At 38.1% G+C, this 16,443-nt stretch overlaps 2 long non-coding RNA genes across 2 annotated transcripts; both read right to left on the bottom strand.

The window, feature by feature from the left end:
• Positions 1 to 1,323: 1,323 nt before the first annotated feature.
• Positions 1,324 to 2,828, bottom strand: LOC139197331 (uncharacterized). Its single transcript, XR_011582625.1, has 3 exons — positions 2,673 to 2,828; positions 2,468 to 2,589; positions 1,324 to 1,916 (listed from the first exon to the last, which is right to left on the bottom strand). It is a non-coding gene; the product is annotated as an uncharacterized lncRNA (long non-coding RNA).
• Positions 2,829 to 8,653: 5,825 nt separating this feature from the next.
• LOC139195950 (uncharacterized) lies at positions 8,654 to 10,159 on the bottom strand. The gene is made up of 3 exons (XR_011581034.1): positions 10,003 to 10,159; positions 9,798 to 9,919; positions 8,654 to 9,246 (listed from the first exon to the last, which is right to left on the bottom strand). It is a non-coding gene; the product is annotated as an uncharacterized lncRNA (long non-coding RNA).
• Between the last annotated feature and the right edge of the window lie 6,284 nt (positions 10,160 to 16,443).

The following is a 16,443-nucleotide window of genomic DNA, read 5'->3' as shown; positions in this document are numbered from 1 at the left end:
TGCTTTCTAATATGTCTCTTAGCTTTTATTTGGCTATACTCTTGTCTAAGTATGTCTTATACATGTTAAATTCTAGGTCTATTGCAATATCATTTTTCTTTGGATGCTTTTGTCATTCATTCCAAATCTTTTCACCTATTGGTCCTTTTATTTTTGCCATATAAGTATCTAATAAATTAATATCACTAATTTTACATGTTCTTCCTAAATATTTAAAGAGAAATTTGTTGTATATTCAGCTAAATATTGTAAATCACAAATTTATAATTATTCTAAATTTTTAATTGCCCTTATTTGTTCTTGTTCACTTCTGCCATCTAACCTATTATGATCTAAAAATTCTTGCTTAATTAAAGTAACAAAACCATCAATATTTAAATGCGTTTTAGCTGCCTAATGTTGTTCTGGATTTTGGACTTTTCCATGACTGGAAATAATAAAAAACTAATTCATCCAAAGTATGCTCAAAGTAATTTAACATATTTGTGAGTTACTAAAATCTAACATTAATGCTACATGTACGCAACTTTTTTCCCATCTATCAATTGTTCTCTCCCAATCTTGTGGATCTACATTATCTAAGTTTAATATATTACCTGCTATATTAATTTGTTCTAACCCTCTCAAATATGGAATCCTATTTTTTTTTAGGTGGTTTTATCATATTTCTTCTATGTAATCTACTTTTGCTTTTTCATTATATTGTTCATGACACACCCTAACCCGAAGACTAGGACGTGCTGGCCGTCACGTGAGTGTGACGTAACCATAACGCAAGCGGAAACGATTTAATAATAAAATACGAATTAACGAAAACCACTAATTGCAGTTATTTACAACCTAGCATTCTATGTGCATAAGAGTGTACTAAACACACATAAACAGAGCATAAGCATCTAGGTGCAGTCAAGTAGGAACATAACTATTTTACAACACCCTCGGGTGAATCCTACATTTATTTAGTCTGTCAGAACGCCGAAGCAGTCTCGTAGGCCACCAACGCCTCAACTATTAACTAGAACCTGGAGGGGCGAAAAACAGAAAACGTGAGTGGGCGAAAATAAAGCTTTTCCAAATCATTTCACAAATCCACAATTATAACCCCTTTTTGGAAAACCTGTATACTTTCCCAGAAAAATAGTATATAGCATATATATCTCAACTGTCTCAATCATCAATCTTATAACAGATTCAATAAAGAATGTACCATGCCAATCTCAACAGTTTAGTATGAATGCATTAACATAATATAATCAGGTAAAAGATAGAAATCAATCGGAGGCCCTCTAATAGCCCTGAACGATTGAACCTAGAGCTCAACATCTATCAATCTCACTCTCTGCCGGAGTCACTCCGCGTGACCTGTCCGGCCTTCTGCACATAAGTCGGAACCACCTAATGTAGTTTGAACGACTCATGGTAATATTCGCTCTAGTGCTTCTCTCATCAATCATCTGTATACAATAACCTAAGGTCACCCACCAGTCATAATCTCACTAACACTCTACGACTGGCCCGTCGTACCCACTCCGCGTGGACTGTACGACCAGCATCTACTTGGATCCAAGGCGAGCGTGCGATGCGGTGAATACTATAAGCACTAAACCATGGTGCAGGATATGAGCTCAATATATCATCATCATCATCATAATATTAATTAAATACTTACCTGTGCTTCCACAGCACCATCATACATATATGCATCATACGACAGTTCATAATATCCATAATATTCTATGCATGGCAATCACATCATATTTCATTTCATTTCAATATACTTTTCATTTAAATTTGATTTCTGGGGAAATCGAGTATATAGGTATATATATAGAAAGCAATGCCCACTCACTGGTATGTCGCCGGGTCGTAACCCCCTTGACGCCCCTGGATGTGCTCGTCCTCGTTAAATGTTCCACCTAGAAGTGAAATAACTTAAAACAATCATTTAACGCACAATTAACGCACCTAAACCAAACTAGGTAATTAATTCTTCATACGATGCTCAAATTGGGTATATGAATATACCACAGTGACCTACACAACCTCAGGATCATCCCCATAATTTTAAAATAATTTTTGGAGTCCTCACGCGCCCCCACGCGCCTGACGTGGCACGGACCTACGCGCGGCCCACGCGCGGCCACGTGACATGCACACTGACGGCTACAGTGAACGGCGTTAGAGAATATTCCGTCAAATCCTAGTATATTCCGTTAAAAACTAACGGTTTCCGTTAAAGTTAACTAACGGCGTCGGAATATTCCGTCAAACTTGACGGAAGATTCCCTGTCTTCTCCGGCGAGTCACCGGTCGCCGGCGACTGTTCGCCGGTTTCTGGAAAATTTTCAAATCCACTATTCTCCTTCGTTTTTCAACCAATTTCTTCGCATTTTATACCAAAATGAAGCATTTAACATGTACTATCACGTTGGAAGGGTTTTAAGGCCTAAAAACAACAAGATCAAACCTTTCAAAATTCTTCAATTTCGGCCAAACTCGAACCCGACGATCCCGACGTCCATTTTGATCAAACGAGGCACTCCGAGCCTCCTTGGAACTTCCTAAGACTCGTGGTGATCTTTGTTTAACCTAAAACACAACCAAAATTAAGTTCGTGAACAGTGCCATTACACGGGGTGTTTTAAAACTAGGGTTCTCGAAATAGAACTTACCTAAAACTGGTATTCCCGTGCTCGTGAGGTCCTAAGGAGTGTCGTGGTGATCTTAGATCGGACGTTGGTGTAGGATTGTGATTGTTCTTGGTGTTTGTCCGAGAGCTTGAGAGAGTTCGAGAGTAAGAGAGAGAGAGTGTTTCTGAGGGAGTGTGAGAGAGACTGAGGGAGAGACGAGGAAGAAAGAGGGAGAGACAACCTACGGGTTTTGGGGAAGGATTTCAGGAGGTGGGGATCCCACCTAAGTCCAATACAAAATTATTAGACCAAACAAATGTAAATCTAAACCCTAGTTTAAGATCTTAGTGTAAAACAAATACCAAATTTACGCACCTTAATCCCGTTTAAGGGCGTTTTAGTAATTTCACGTCCTCGGTAATTGAAATTCTGGGACGGGCTGTGACAATCTCCCCTCCTTATAGAATTTCGTCCCCGAAATTCCAATCACTAACCAGAACATCAAAAGTCATAGAATAACCTCGGATACATATCTCTCATCCGATCTTCTGTCTCCCAAGTAGCTTCTTCAGCTGAATGGTTTCTCCACAATACTTTCACCAAGCTCACGGTCTTATTCCTCAAGGTCTTATCTTTCCAATCCAGTATAGTCACTGGTTCCTCATCGTACGTCAAATCCGGATTAATTTCCAATGGTTGAGGAGGAATCACATGTGAAGGATCTGACACATAATGCCGAAGCATCGAGACATGGAACACATTATGTACCTTAGACAACTCTGGAGGTAGCTCCAACCTGTAAGCAACTTCACCAATCCTCTCAGTGATCTCATAAGGTCCAATGTACCTGGGACTTAGCTTTCCTTTCTTTCCAAAGCGAACCACACCTCTCCAAGGCGATAATTTCAGAAAAACATAGTCACCCACTTTATACATTCTGTCCGTGGTATGTCGATCCGCTAGGCTCTTTTGTCTATCCTGGGCCACTTTCAGGTTAGATTTAATTACCTGAATATTCTGAGTAGTCTCATCCACAATCTCTGGGCCCTCAAGTATTCTTTCACCAACCTCTGACCAACATAATGGCGTACGGCAAGCTTTACCATAAAGTGCTTCAAATGGAGACATTCCAATACTCGAATGAAAACTATTATTGTAGGCAAACTCCATCAAATCCAAGCGATCATGCCAAGAATCACCAAATTGCATCACAGAGGATCTCAACATATCCTCGAGTGTCTGAATAGTTCTCTCTGACTGACCATCTGTCTGTGGATGATAAGCTGTACTGTAAAGCAATCTAGTACCCAAAGCTTCTTGAAAAGCTATCCAAAACTTAGAAGTAAATCTTGGATCTCGATCAGAAATAATATTCACTGGGACACCATGATACTTTACAACCTTCGATATGAATAACTGAGCCAACTTATTTAAAGAATACTTCTCCCTTACTGGAATAAAATGTGCTGATTTGGTAAGTCGATCTACAACCACCCAAATGCCATCAAAACCATTTTGTGTACGTGGCAGCTTATACACAAAATCCATCGTTATATTCTCCCATTTCCACTGGGGAACGGGAAGTGGTTGCAATCTCCCAAACGGCTTCTTTCTTTCAGCCTTAACCTGCTGGCAGACAATACACCTACTCACATACTCTGCAATCTCCCTCTTCATACCCGGCCAATAGTAGAATGGTCGAATGGTATGATACATTTTAGTTCCTCCTGGGTGCATAGCATAAGCCGAACAATGTGCTTCATCCAAGATTTCCTTCTTCAGTTCCTCATTATTAGGCACATACATCCTGTTCTCTTGCATAAGCATACCATCTGATCCTCGGATCTTGAGATCTTTCTTCTTCCCTTCATTTCTTAACTTGATCAATTCTTGAATTTCTTCATCCCACGATTGAGCTGCAAGCACCCGATCAATTAAAACTGGCTTGACTTGAAAACTGGCAAGAAAAGCTTCACTTTGCTCTTCCAATTCTAACTCTACTCCAGTAGATCTCAACTCTGCCAGAAGAGGAACACGACTGGCATACAAAGCATTAAGTCGCCCTTGAGGTTTTCTACTCAGAGCATCAGCTACCACATTTGCACGACCCGGATGGTACTCAATCGTGCAATCATAATCACTTAACAATTCCAACCATCTTCTCTGACGAAGATTAAGATCATGCTGAGTGAAAAGGTACTGAAGGCTTTTATGATCGGTAAAGATCTTACATTTCTCGCCATAGAGATAGTGTCTCCAAATCTTCAAAGCAAACACAATAGCTGCCAACTCAAGATCGTGAGTCGGATAGTTTCTTTCATGAGTCTTCAACTGCCTAGAAGCATAGGCAATCACTCTACTATGCTGCATCAAAACACAACCCAAACCATTCAAAGAAGCATCACTATAGATCTCGAAGTTACCATTACCATCAGGAAGTACTAACACAGGTGCATGAGTAAGGCAATACTTCAACTGCTGGAAACTTTGCTCACAACTTTCATCCCACTCAAACTTAACATCCTTCCTGGTTAACTTCGTTAATGGCAAGGCAATCATAGAAAAGTCTTGAACAAACCGTCTATAATAACCTGCCAAACCAAGGAAACTCCGCACCTCAGTGACCGTTCGAGGTTGTTCCCAATTTTCCACTGCTGCTATCTTTTGAGGATCCACTTGAATTCCCTGAGCTGATACCACATGTCCCAAAAATGCCACTTGATCCAGCCAAAATTGACATTTACTAAATTTGGCATATAACCGGTGTTCCCTCAATTTCCTTAACACCAAGTTAAGATGTCGAATATGGTCTGATTTCGACTTAGAATATACCAGGATGTCATCAATAAAAACAATAACAAACTTGTCAAGATATTCCTGGAATACTTCATTCATCAATCTCATGAAAGCTGCAGGAGCGTTCGTTAATCCAAATGGCATCACCAAAAACTCATAATGCCCATAACGAGTCCTGAAAGCTGTTTTATGAACATCCTCATCTTTAATCTTTAATTGATAATACCCAGACCTCAAATCGATCTTAGAAAACACACAGGCACCTTTGAGCTGATCAAACAAATCATCTATACGAGGCAAGGGATAACGGTTTTTAATCGTCACCCGATTCAATTGCCTGTAATCAATGCACAATCTCAAAGTTCCATCTTTCTTTCTTACAAACAACACTGGAGCTCCCCAAGGTGAAGAACTAGGCTGAATGAAACCTTTATCAATTAACTCTTGCAATTGAATTTTCAACTCTCTTAATTCCGCTGGTGCCATTCTATAAGGAGTCAAAGAGATAGGATTCGTACCTGGAAGCAATTCAATCGAAAATTCCACATCTCTATCTGGAGGCAACCCAGGTAAATCATCTGGAAATACATCAGGATAGTGTCTGACTACTCCGACTTCCTCCACACTACCGGAATCAACATCATTCAAAACCACATGTGCCAAGTATCCCTGACAACCCTTGGATAACAATTTCTTTGTCCTTATGGCGGAAATAACACCATGCCTCACCCCACTTCTTTCACCCACAAATGTAACCTCGGGTAGTCCAGGACGAAGAAAAGTAACTGATTTCCCGTAACAATCTATATGGGCGCGATTATAATGCAACCAATCCGCCCCTAAAATCACCTCAAAATCCACGATGTCTAACGGGATAAGATTAGCAGGCATAATGACATTATCTACCATCACTGGACACCCAGAGTAAAAACTATCAACATAACATTTATCCCCTCTAGGCATAGCAAACTCTAAATCAAACCCTAGAGGTGAAGGATGAGGTTGCGTTATTTGAGCAAATGTATGAGAAATCACAGAGTGTGTAGCACCACAATCAATCAAGACTCTAGCAAAATGACCAAGAACATTCAACGTACCCATAATCAAGTCTGGATGGTTCTGAGCATCTTGCAGCGATATGTGGTTAACGCGTCCCTGAGCTGGCTGTCGTCCTCCACGACCTCTGCCACTCTGGTTACCTCGTCCCTGATGAGTACGTCCTTGACCTGCCTGGGCAGGCGGCCTAAACGACCCTGTACTACTAGCAGCAACTCCGCTCTGTTGGGGCTGACCCCCCTGATACCACTGAGATCCGCTAGCTGGCATAGACGGATATGAAGTATAACCTCCCTGATCCTGAGAATATCCACTCTGAAAATAAGGATCCTGGGAATAGTGATACTGTCCCGGAGCATAAGGAGCAGCATCACCCTGATAGTGATAAGCACCACCACGACCACCCTGGCCATAACTGCCTGAATTAAAGTTCTGTTGAGTCGGTGCTGATGTTGGCATAACAGGCTGCTGGGGCCTCTGCTGATTCTGGGGACAATACATAGCTCTATGTCCTGTCTGACCACATGTAAAGCATGCACCACTGCTTCTCCTACATTCCCCATGATGTCGGAAATTACAACGGCGACATAACGGAGGACCCGAACTACCAGTATTACCAAAGCCTCTCTGACCAGAAAATCTAGGTCCATTACCAAACCTACCACCTCCTCTCCTCGGACCTGTGGCACTAAATCCACCACTGGAAGAACTCGAACTCATTCCACTTTTCTTGAAATTCTGCGTCTGACGAGGTCCTGGAATGGAAACACCTTTACCTTTCTCATTTTTCTTCTGACCATTACCCTTATCCTCTTCATCCTCACTGTCCGGAAGATTATCAGAGTCTTCCATCCTGACCAGAATCTCAAAATACTCATGATAATCGGCACAGGGAAGTGCATTGGCAAACGTTCTGTACTTCTTCTTAGATCCTAGCTTGAAACGACGAAGCATTTCTGCTTGATTACCCGCTAAATCAGAATCATAACGGGATAAATCAGTAAACTTCCTGTAGTACTCATGTGCAGACATATTTCTCTGCTTCAGACTGGTGAATTCCTGTTTCTTGCGATCTATATATTCCGGAGGAACAAATCTCTTCATAAAATTTTCCTTAAATACCTCCCATTCGGCTGCCCTTTCAGGAGTCATGTGCCTCGACTGATTTATCCACCACGCAGCTGGCTCACGGCCCAAAAACCAGGTGGTGGTCTCCACCCATCTATTAGCTGGCAGGTTTCCCTGACTTTGCATCACTTGAAAGGTCTGCTCAATTCGATCCAACCACTTTTCTGCCCCTTCATAACCTTCATTTCCCTCAAAGGTTTCCAGTTTCAGATTATACATCGTCTCTACGGGCGTTCTCTGAGGAGGACGGATATTAGCCTGAAAAGCTTGAGCCATTGCTGCCCCTAACTGAGTTATATCGGGGAAATTAGGCTCAGCAGCACGGCGAGGATCTCTACGAGGCGGCATAATTCTGACAGAAAACATCCAAAAATCAATAGAAGAACTCATTAGTTATACAGGACTGCAACCTATGCTCTGATACCAAACTGACACACCCTAACCCGAAGACTAGGACGTGCTGGCCGTCACGTGAGTGTGACGTAACCATAACGCAAGCGGAAACGATTTAATAATAAAATACGAATTAACGAAAACCACTAATTGCAGTTATTTACAACCTAGCATTCTATGTGCATAAGAGTGTACTAAACACACATAAACAGAGCATAAGCATCTAGGTGCAGTCAAGTAGGAACATAACTATTTTACAACACCCTCGGGTGAATCCTACATTTATTTAGTCTGTCAGAACGCCGAAGCAGTCTCGTAGGCCACCAACGCCTCAACTATTAACTAGAACCTGGAGGGGCGAAAAACAGAAAACGTGAGTGGGCGAAAATAAAGCTTTTCCAAATCATTTCACAAATCCACAATTATAACCCCTTTTTGGAAAACCTGTATACTTTCCCAGAAAAATAGTATATAGCATATATATCTCAACTGTCTCAATCATCAATCTTATAACAGATTCAATAAAGAATGTACCATGCCAATCTCAACAGTTTAGTATGAATGCATTAACATAATATAATCAGGTAAAAGATAGAAATCAATCGGAGGCCCTCTAATAGCCCTGAACGATTGAACCTAGAGCTCAACATCTATCAATCTCACTCTCTGCCGGAGTCACTCCGCGTGACCTGTCCGGCCTTCTGCACATAAGTCGGAACCACCTAATGTAGTTTGAACGACTCATGGTAATATTCGCTCTAGTGCTTCTCTCATCAATCATCTGTATACAATAACCTAAGGTCACCCACCAGTCATAATCTCACTAACACTCTACGACTGGCCCGTCGTACCCACTCCGCGTGGACTGTACGACCAGCATCTACTTGGATCCAAGGCGAGCGTGCGATGCGGTGAATACTATAAGCACTAAACCATGGTGCAGGATATGAGCTCAATATATCATCATCATCATCATAATATTAATTAAATACTTACCTGTGCTTCCACAGCACCATCATACATATATGCATCATACGACAGTTCATAATATCCATAATATTCTATGCATGGCAATCACATCATATTTCATTTCATTTCAATATACTTTTCATTTAAATTTGATTTCTGGGGAAATCGAGTATATAGGTATATATATAGAAAGCAATGCCCACTCACTGGTATGTCGCCGGGTCGTAACCCCCTTGACGCCCCTGGATGTGCTCGTCCTCGTTAAATGTTCCACCTAGAAGTGAAATAACTTAAAACAATCATTTAACGCACAATTAACGCACCTAAACCAAACTAGGTAATTAATTCTTCATACGATGCTCAAATTGGGTATATGAATATACCACAGTGACCTACACAACCTCAGGATCATCCCCATAATTTTAAAATAATTTTTGGAGTCCTCACGCGCCCCCACGCGCCTGACGTGGCACGGACCTACGCGCGGCCCACGCGCGGCCACGTGACATGCACACTGACGGCTACAGTGAACGGCGTTAGAGAATATTCCGTCAAATCCTAGTATATTCCGTTAAAAACTAACGGTTTCCGTTAAAGTTAACTAACGGCGTCGGAATATTCCGTCAAACTTGACGGAAGATTCCCTGTCTTCTCCGGCGAGTCACCGGTCGCCGGCGACTGTTCGCCGGTTTCTGGAAAATTTTCAAATCCACTATTCTCCTTCGTTTTTCAACCAATTTCTTCGCATTTTATACCAAAATGAAGCATTTAACATGTACTATCACGTTGGAAGGGTTTTAAGGCCTAAAAACAACAAGATCAAACCTTTCAAAATTCTTCAATTTCGGCCAAACTCGAACCCGACGATCCCGACGTCCATTTTGATCAAACGAGGCACTCCGAGCCTCCTTGGAACTTCCTAAGACTCGTGGTGATCTTTGTTTAACCTAAAACACAACCAAAATTAAGTTCGTGAACAGTGCCATTACACGGGGTGTTTTAAAACTAGGGTTCTCGAAATAGAACTTACCTAAAACTGGTATTCCCGTGCTCGTGAGGTCCTAAGGAGTGTCGTGGTGATCTTAGATCGGACGTTGGTGTAGGATTGTGATTGTTCTTGGTGTTTGTCCGAGAGCTTGAGAGAGTTCGAGAGTAAGAGAGAGAGAGTGTTTCTGAGGGAGTGTGAGAGAGACTGAGGGAGAGACGAGGAAGAAAGAGGGAGAGACAACCTACGGGTTTTGGGGAAGGATTTCAGGAGGTGGGGATCCCACCTAAGTCCAATACAAAATTATTAGACCAAACAAATGTAAATCTAAACCCTAGTTTAAGATCTTAGTGTAAAACAAATACCAAATTTACGCACCTTAATCCCGTTTAAGGGCGTTTTAGTAATTTCACGTCCTCGGTAATTGAAATTCTGGGACGGGCTGTGACAGTTCATTTGTTGGTCTCAAAAATTGTTGATTAGTTATACTTGAATGTCCTGAATTTTCTAAACCTAGTATACTACTTTTTTCTGCTGGATTACATTCTTCTTTCAATTCTAATAAATTATTATATTCTTTTTTATCCTAAAATATGTTCTACTCCTATTTCTAAAATTAAAATTTTCATCTCTTCATTTGAAATTCTATGTAGTCCTAAATCGTATGTCTTATATTTTTCTAAGTACTCTTCTTCATCTAAATGATCAATATCTTCTATAAGTTTATTTACAATATGATCGAAATTTTGCTCTACTAAATTAATATTTAAATTATCAAAAGTCATATGAATACTCTCATATTTTTATCTCACTCTCATCCTCTTCTATTTTTTCTAGTTGCTTGTAATTACTAAACCTAATTGTTGCTTGGCCTATACTAGTTTCATAAACTTGTACTTTATATGGTTGTTTATTTCTTACTACTTGTAAATTAGGTAATATCCATTGAGTTCCTTCTAAAAAGTTATTATCTATGGGTTTTGCTTCTATCATATTTACATGTTTACTGCCAAATGTTTGAACTAAATTTTGAAATTCTAAATTAAACTTATGATTATATGTATTAGACACTTTACCAATATACATTAAGCTAATACACAAATTTTTATACTCTCCTTTCATATTATAATTTTTTTGTTCTTATGCTTACTTTGATATATTTACTAAATTCATTAATTGTCATAACATAATTTGGAATACATCCTATGACTGCTAAGTTTGAACTTAAGTCTACTTCAGCTGTTGCTATTGCTGCTTGTTGGTAGTTATCTCATCTATCATCGTATATGTATACTAAAGCTTTTGTGCCTACTTGTGCTCTGGTTAATCCTGTTATTCCAATTAATATTGTTCCTATATGAATATGACTAAATTGTGATTTTCTCAAATGAGTAACTGCTTCTTTACTAATTAAATTAAGTGTAACTTCTTTATTAATACAACTAACTTCATGTTGACTGATGCTACTTACAATTCTGCTTTTATTTTCAAATAAACCTAATTGATACAAATTATATTCATTTTTCTGTGTTCTCTCAAATCATCTTCTAATAAATTGTTGTGCTTCTTCTTCATTTGGATAAATATCTTCAGCTCTAACTACTTCTTTTCCTTTTCTCTTAAAGAGTTCCATTTTATGTTATCAAAAGGATTTATCTTAGGTCTTCTAATATGTTAGTTGTACTTAAAGTTAAATTTTCTAATTTTTCTAGCAAAGATGGTGGAAGTGATGTCACGCCCCGAACCCAACATACGTCCAGGATCGACGCGTGACATCATCCAGCATTCGTACATCTAATAGATCCCGCCTCCAATATATGTACAAGACATAACTCAAGATCCAACTGCGTAATAGTTTTTCGTAAGCTTTATGGCTGCATCTAATCTCCTCGTTAGACTGCCTACGTACCCTAAACAGGGATCAAGCCATTCGTAGTTCATCTAGCACTACCCATCTACATTTACCAATGTACATTCAAGCCAAAAGATATAACATTCCTCAATCAATCATTAGAACTTGACAAGTATGGAAGTACTAGATTCAAGGCTACATAACAATCCAATATGACAATCAAGGTTTCCATTCCACCCATCATATAAGTCACTATGTTTTCAACATGAAATCTTAATCCACCACATGTAACATATCCAAGAACCAACAAAGCACAATATTATTCTCAAGCCATTTCGAGTAACGAGACTAATCATAATAATAACAATCATATCCCACATCATTCCGCAATCGTTCTACTTAATCAATCCTAAATCACAGATGAATGATATCTACAATTACTATGTTATTCAATCAATAAGGTCACATATCAATTCACAAATTTTAATAAAGGACCCTGCATAATTCCCCACCTGGATTCCAAGTATTAACATGATAAGTCTAATTTATACACAATGTCTACTGTGAACAATTCATATTCACTCGACTCTAAGGTCGGACTACCTTTACGGAAATGAGCAAGAGTAGGGATTCCAGACCACTCAACAGAATCCAACCAAAATACTAAGCGACCTCTTGTAATCTCTTCAGACCTGACATCTGTACAATCAGTGCCTACACCACGGGAATGGTGCATCGGCATCAAGAATTCAGATAAGCTGCAAAGCTCGGGTAAGTTACAATAATACAAGGATGTGATAATAATGATAAAGCCAACCATTAATCATAGTTTACATCTCTTTAATATAAATCATTCATAAGGAATCAATACCAAGCCTTTGTAACTCCGAAGGAGTCACCTCGACATCCAACGGTTCGTTTGAAACAAACCACAATAGCTCACAATCATAATCTCATACAACACAATGAAAAGTAGTGTTACGGCGACACAGTTCGGCCTTAGTCTACATCTTCGAAGCTATCTCAATCCAAATTCAATAACCCCAAGGTGAACACGATCCCGGACCATCTCTCAACGGAATCGCGTAGTAGGAGGGATTCCAAACCATCTCTTAACGGGATCCAAGTGGGTACGATTTAGGACCACTCAACTAAACCGAGCGTAAATCCAAGAAATATAGCAACGCTCAAAGAAGAAAACATGAAACAAGTACTCAAAATACAAAAGCTCAATGAAACAAGAAATGAAGTAATGATAGGATATGTGAAACAAGTCTCGAAGCAACAAACCCCATGACAATGGGTTCATGGTCCACTCCTAACCCTCACATTTCATCACATCAGGCCAATCATGCAAATCAAATCTCATTTCAAATATGCACATCAAATTACTTTCCATCGAACAATTCATCAAGTACTTCAAATCACATTTCACAGATATGATCCATACTCAAGTCAAATCACGACTAATAAACATAGATCCATGACTAATCACATTTCAATAGATTCACATTATATAATCAAGTGATATCCAATCAAAATATGATCGCCTATCGAATGTACCAAGTACAACTAATCCTTATCACCCCCAGAATGCGTAAGGTCCCCCATCACGGATATACCAAGCAGGATCATATATACTTTCTCTTAAAACCAATTCCCTTCTTTGAACATATTAACCTAATATGTGCAAGTAGTATTGGCCTATTGGGAAATTAGAAATCCATGAGTGAATCATAATTCTCAAACCATTTAAATCAAGTGTATGTTATGAACAAATTATCACTTTGATTCAAAAGGAACTATAATTGGCATAGTCATTTCAACTTTTATACCGAAGCAGCCCATTCAGCTTTTGTGTATATAATAGATAAAAGCAAGCATCTGCATAATACTAGTCTTGAAAAAAACGTGGCTAATATATGACATGCAATTGACTCCACCCAATTGATTATGTTATACAATTATCCCTTTCAGGTATTATACCAAAATAGGGTTTAGGTATTTGTGTATAAAACTAGCTTTTGTATCATATATCATATAAAAACTTGCACATACAACAACTGCATATAAAACTAATTTCCCATAATAGCATCCAATAATGACCATAAAAGAAATTTAGAGAATCAGAGAATAATTACCAAAGCTTTCCACCCATTGGATAACAACATACGAAATCATGTTTATTTCATGATTCAAACCCACCTTCTGGGACCTTCTTCTTTCTTTTCTCATCCCTGCCTTTTCTATTACCCTCTCTCCTTCCTCTCAGTTCTTGTTGTCCTGTGTCTCCACTTATACAATTGGATTTAAGTTGGGGTGGTAGAGTTGATTTATACCATAGGGAGATGGGGTTGATAGATGGAGGAAAGTAAGATGTCATGGTGATCAACCACGAGATGAATTTGGGAGAGGTGGTGGGAAGTGACAACCTCCTTCCCTCTCTAACCCCCCCCCCCCCAACTGAAAAAAAAATGAGATATAGAGGGAGGATAGAGTGCTCTAGAGTCTTCCCCCTTCTTTTTTTTTTTCTCTTCCTCTCCTCTTTCTAATTTTTTTGCCCAATTCCACTTATAATATCCGGTCCCTTTAATCCCAATAAATGTTTGGGCCTTTTAGCCACAAGTGGAAATTAAAATAATTCCCACAATTTATAGTTTCACAACTTCAAACGTCCGTAACTATATCGTTATAACTCGGACTGGCAAACGACTTTTGCCTATGCGCTCGTGGCTTCGAGAAAATGTTACTTGTGACCTCAAAAGGTCAATGAATTTTAAATAATTATTTTCCAAACTTCACTCTTCGTAACTAGTTTAATTGAAATCTAAATCCAAACGATTTAAAATAAATTCTCGAGAAATAATATAAAATCTCAATAGTACAAATACGTAGATTATAACAGTGAAATCCGCAAACGAAATTTCACAAGTGATGAAGATGCGTTATGTAAAACTTAGTTTATTTATGCTATTTGTTGTTCAATTTGATCTAATTTCTCAGCCAAACTTAAAACTAATTGAATAATTAAATTATTTTGCCTAATGGGAATATTACTACTAGTTACTTGTGTTGAAAAGTTTGTTAAACCTACTAGTTCTTTATCCAACTTACTAATTTCTTTCTAATCTTGGATATATCTTCTGCTAGTTCTAGAATCGATCATTAAAATAATAATTTATCTATTTTATTATGCAACTTATCTACTTGTTCACTCAAATCTTTTTGCACTAATTGAATTTTTTGAACTTCTAATTTTAACTACTCAACTACTTCTAATGATCTAAGTTCTACTTGCTTCGGCTTATTATCTATGAGGTCAACAAGCTCTTTTATCTCTTTTTTTTTTTGTAGGAAACCTTTGAATATTTCTATTATTATCTTCTAACTGGGATGTAATATAATCTAAATTTTGTCTAATTGTTTTTATGAAATTTTTCTGAAAATGCTCTAATAACTGGTTCAACAAATGATTATGCTTATTATTTTCTAATTTTATATTTTCTGCTTAACTAATAATAAGATCTACAATACTATTGACTTGTGGATTTTATTCACTATGCAAAATATGATTATGCTGTCTCAATGGAAAATAACAAACTAAACTATTTTGGTCTAATGTTATTTTTCTTTTTTGAGGTTCACTAATTTCTAAATTAAGGTAATATATCATAAACTACAGTCTACCTTTCTCTAAAGTTATTGCTAACTGGTTTCTTAGAAACTCTCTTTCTTCTTCAAAGTCTCTAAAACTTGATTTGTTGCTCTTTTTGCTTGTAAAACTTTATGATGCACTTCTGTATTATTATATTTACTAATAAATGAAGAATGTTCAAGATAACCAAGATAAAACTTATGCTTCTTCAAAGTCCTGCTAATTCTTTTGGATATATATGCTAATCTTCTCTTTATGCTAGTTATAGTTAGATGTCTGGGACAATAAGTACCTCTTGGTTGTGGTTGACTAGGTCTACAAGGACAATAATATATGTTATTCATACAAAATAAACAAGTGTGATATCGGTTGTGTTAATGACTTCCGTCCTTAAGGTACTTTCCTATTATAATTATACTTATTAAAATGCTAAACTTGACTCTGATACCACATTCGCACAGCAATTCCCGGTTAAATAGTCGGATGACCATGATAACAACTAGACATAAAACCTTGCACATGGAACTCGACATGTTTCAGCATGACGACCATTTACAGTACAAGTATAAGGCCTTAATGGCTGAATTAAGAGGTACGAAGAACTTAGAGGTACCTTGGTTAATGTCCAGTTATTTGTATGACAAACATTCAACTATAACAGAATGCTCGAACAAAGTATGATCGTCAGTTTAGCATGTTAATAATATAACTTCAATAGTGTTTTCATGTTTTGAACTATAAGTCTAATTAAACAAACACACTAAAGAAAGAAAAGAAAACTTACTTAAGACTTGGAGATTGCTTGAATATGTACACTTGAACTTTTATTGATATATAAAATGTTTACAAAGATAATTGTTTACAAGAAAGTGTTTACAAGGAAGTGTTTACAAGGAAGTGTTTACAAGAATGCTATAAAAGGCTACCGGGTGAAGATGGTGTGAGTAGGGTGTTCAGGTGTTGAGATGTCGAGAGATAT

The sequence above is a fragment of the Malus domestica genome, chromosome 01 (genome assembly GCF_042453785.1).
Source record: "Malus domestica chromosome 01, GDT2T_hap1".
Taxonomy (NCBI): domain Eukaryota; kingdom Viridiplantae; phylum Streptophyta; class Magnoliopsida; order Rosales; family Rosaceae; genus Malus; species Malus domestica.
The sequence above is the reverse complement of the archived record's forward strand: the minus strand, read 5'-3'. Positions and strand labels throughout refer to the sequence as shown.